This window comes from Ornithodoros turicata, unplaced genomic scaffold (assembly GCF_037126465.1).
Source record: "Ornithodoros turicata isolate Travis unplaced genomic scaffold, ASM3712646v1 ctg00000857.1, whole genome shotgun sequence".
Lineage (NCBI taxonomy): Eukaryota > Metazoa > Arthropoda > Arachnida > Ixodida > Argasidae > Ornithodoros > Ornithodoros turicata.
This window is the reverse complement of record NW_026999406.1, coordinates 471,109-474,428: the sequence shown is the minus strand read 5'-3', so window position 1 is coordinate 474,428 and position 3,320 is coordinate 471,109. Positions and strand designations below refer to the sequence as shown.

The window sequence follows — 3,320 nt, the reverse complement described above, 5'->3', positions numbered from 1 at the left end:
GTGTTGTTATCTAGCTTGTAGGACTGTAACGTAAAGTTAGTGTCTGTCCAAAGGGGACTACCTCCATAGGTAGCTCTCCTGCTTGATGACAATACACACATTCCCGGGGCCGCCACAGCCGATTGGACAGATGTTACGTCTCGCCAGGGCTGTCGGGTTTCATCATGTTGGTGTTCTATTATCTTTATCTGGCCTGCTAAATTTTCGCTTTGGCTCCAGTTTTTGGCGCCTGAACGTGTCTTTGCTAAACGACCCCAAAACTACGAAAAACGACGTAAAAATTGGCTTGTGGATGTTTGTTCCGCGCCCGATTTCGGGCCTACACTGTTAACAAAGACCGTAAATTTACGGAACGTCGCCCACGGAACCAGAGCTTCTCTTTTTCATTGCTGCTCCAATTCCGTAGCGGTACATGAACCGTTGCTATCCCGTCGTCTTTTCCAGGAATGAGTAGAGCAACATCGCTGAAAATGAAATATTTTGTTCAGACCACGTCATGATTATGGTAGCAGAAATATGGGAGACGATTCATGTCTTCAGCAAAGCACATATTTGCCGTTTTTGAACGATCCAACAGTGATATCGCAATATTCTAACTTTTTGCTCGGATGAATGTGGCAGGCTCAAGGACGCCGGCGTCTCGCGTCTCGCCGACAGCGAGTGCGCAGCGCGGAGCAATACAACATTGTCACCTGAGCCGCTAACTGGAAGCCCGCGAAATTCTTTCCTCGTAGACGCATGAGACGCTCCGTGAAGTTTTAAGTGTTTGGAAGTGCATCTAGCGTTTGGTCTTTGGCCGACTGTACCCCCGCAAAGCAAAGGTGAGTTCACAACCTGTTTCGTTGTTCCACCACAAGTGAAATACGAGCACCACTTGTAAGCATGGTTGCAAAAATTGTTTCGTTGCATACGCGTCTCAGCAACGGTGTGCAACAGCAGGAAAGCAGTGTCTGTGTGTGTCACTGTGTGTAGATCATGAGTAGAAACGTAAAGAGTTGCCTAACGTTCACTCGTGCAGGGGGAGGCTACTGAAATATTTTGTGTTTTGCTGTGATCTCGCACAAAGAATTGATAAATGTTGTGACTCTATTTCCCCCCCTTGGAGCTGGAGTAAACGGAATTCCTTTGTTGTGGAATGTTCATCTGAAAGTGTCCTAATCTCCAAAGGGGATATCATTCCGATATGGCCTGTTATACTTTCCATTGAAATCTGTTGCATTTGCACTATAGGAAGGCCTCCTGTTTGCAAAACTCCGATCCTCTACAGTTTGCAATTCATCAAAGAGGTCACATTTCACAGTCGTTCCAAACAAATGTACCTTTCACTCGTCTTAGCGGCGTCAAAATTTTCACCAGTAACGGTTTCATGCTCGCACAGCTGAAGGCTGTTTATAAATGGATCCCTTTTTTGCACTCTCTTGGTAGGTGATATACGGGTGCACTTTGTTGCTGCAGAAATTTTCTTCCCGTCGAGCTCTTTTCGACCATCTGCTATCACATGAAGATTTTGCAAGTGGTGTTCCTTGTACCATAGAGGGACGTAATGCTGCTTCCAAGAACTATAGAACCAATTCCTCCATGAGCCATCCTGACGAAATGCCAACACATTCAACACAAAAAGTATTGTCTTGAAAGTTTTGTCCTGTGGCTTCTTGCAGCCAGCCGTGTGGACAGTGAAGAAGCAGATATTGCACGCTGAAAACATCACCTCATCACAGATGCATCGTGCACTCTGAGTTGACAGCCCCTTCTTGTGTGCTTCGACAATCACTATTCTTGGGACTCAACATACAACAGGACACTATCTTGTGGTCTCCAGAGACGAGTACAACCTGCGCTATGGGAAACCGGTACACATCTTTGTGGAAACTGGCCCTGAGGTGATGCCAATTTTTCTTTTTCGCATAACACATCAAGCTTTCTACCAGACCTCAAGCTATACCATCTTGAATGTCAGAGACAAGTGTATATTGTTGTGTGCGACCCTCAGAGTTAATGGACAGTCATCCATATTCAGCTTTTGAAGTAATAAACTCTGTTGTTGTCTCCCTCAGAATATCGCTGCTCAGCCATGATTATGGAGGTATATATTGTCTGTTCAACCAAATTTTTGCAAAATATCTACGCTACTTCCGGTTTTGCTTAATAACTTCGTTTTCTGACACAGAAAGTTCCATATGAGAGGTACATATCTTTCCCTGTGCATGCTACAGTTGTTGCTATATGTGTGTGGTTTTCAGAGCTTGCTCAATGTTGCTTCTTTTTCTCTTTCTTTCTTGTCTATTAGACGTTTCTGAAGATCAGGAGTAGAGATCACAAAACGAAAAACTTTGTGTCAGTAACATGTCTTGAGGAGCTAATCAGAGTTGCTGTGGGTCATGGAATTTGTCAGGAGGGCAACATACAGGTATGTCACTTTTGTTATAACGTTTATAACGCTCGTATGAGCTCCAATTGCATTGTTGTTCTAAAAATCTTTGTAACACCAGTTATTTCTTTCTAGGTGTATTTAATGGATGAGTTATCACTTCGCTCTATGGTTGCTGGTGCTGAGAAATGCCTCGATGACATTTTCATTGTTAAAAATGGACTATGAAAACAAGGTATAGTGCATACATCTCCAGGTGCCACTTTGCCCTCTTGCTTGGGGCTTTAAGTGCCATTTTTTCTTTTGCTTTCCTGTTTAGACCAGTCAACATGTGTGAGTGCACCTTCACCAATCCCACAAATGCCTCTGCTCTCACGAATTTATTACCCTTCGGAGAGCCTCAGCAAGACAGTACTTGATGCATTGGAAGCAGACAATGTTCTGCTTCCCTCTCAACGACAGGAAGTGGCACACATGGCAGCGTCATGGCCCTGCATATCCATTGAAGGTGGGAGGCACTCCTGATATTTATTCACAGGCATATTTCCTGTTTGCATGGCTTACCTGGATAGAGTACAGCAGATATTAAAAAAATGTTGTGACATGCATCGAAATGTTGTAGGAGAGCACATTACATACTGGTAAAATATAGCATTTTGAAACTCACGTGGTGTAGTAGAGTAACAAAAAACTGGTTTGGAAGTTTAGATGGTGCTCTAGCTTAGATTATCTGCGGGCCTGTCTTGCAAGAACCCTCGTTATATTATACTACATATTTACTCGGCTAGTACGATACATACTGCAGTAAATACAGCAGGCAATGTAACACATACGTATAGCAGAGGCCATATCAACTGCTAACCTTTCAGAGACATTCATATGCTTCACATATGGTGGTGTCTCTGCCATGCTGAACTATGCTCATAAGCATGTTTCACGGATGAAAAAAAAA

The 3,320-nt window shown here is 43.6% G+C and overlaps 1 long non-coding RNA gene across 1 annotated transcript; it reads left to right on the top strand.

Moving 5' to 3' along the window:
- Positions 1-1,744: 1,744 nt before the first annotated feature.
- Positions 1,745-2,592, top strand: LOC135375355 (uncharacterized). The gene is made up of 3 exons (XR_010417227.1): positions 1,745-1,880; positions 2,288-2,407; positions 2,504-2,592. It is a non-coding gene; the product is annotated as an uncharacterized LOC135375355 (long non-coding RNA).
- Positions 2,593-3,320: the final 728 nt, after the last annotated feature.